The sequence below is a fragment of the Nannospalax galili genome, unplaced genomic scaffold (assembly GCF_000622305.1).
Source record: "Nannospalax galili isolate Female #2095 unplaced genomic scaffold, S.galili_v1.0 scaffold2134, whole genome shotgun sequence".
Classification (NCBI taxonomy): domain Eukaryota; kingdom Metazoa; phylum Chordata; class Mammalia; order Rodentia; family Spalacidae; genus Nannospalax; species Nannospalax galili.
The window spans coordinates 20,459-20,719 of record NW_008334669.1 but is presented as its reverse complement, the minus strand read 5'-3'; positions in this window follow the sequence as shown (position 1 = coordinate 20,719).

Genomic DNA, 261 nt, shown 5'->3' with positions numbered 1-261 from the left:
CCCCACAAATGTGTGAATATATATATAGTGTGTGTATGTGTGTTTGTGTGTGTGTAATTCACTAAGTCCATTTAATGATATTTGTATGTACCTGTGTTTAGGGATGTCCACTTGGGATTAGGTAAGCTCTCAGGAAGCTGGACCCTAGAGAACACTAATTCTCCCTCAGCATCCATCGATTACCTGTTGCTCTTTATCTTGAGGTGAGACCCAATAAAATTTCCTTGATCTACCTCATCAGGTTAACTGGTTTTATCCTCA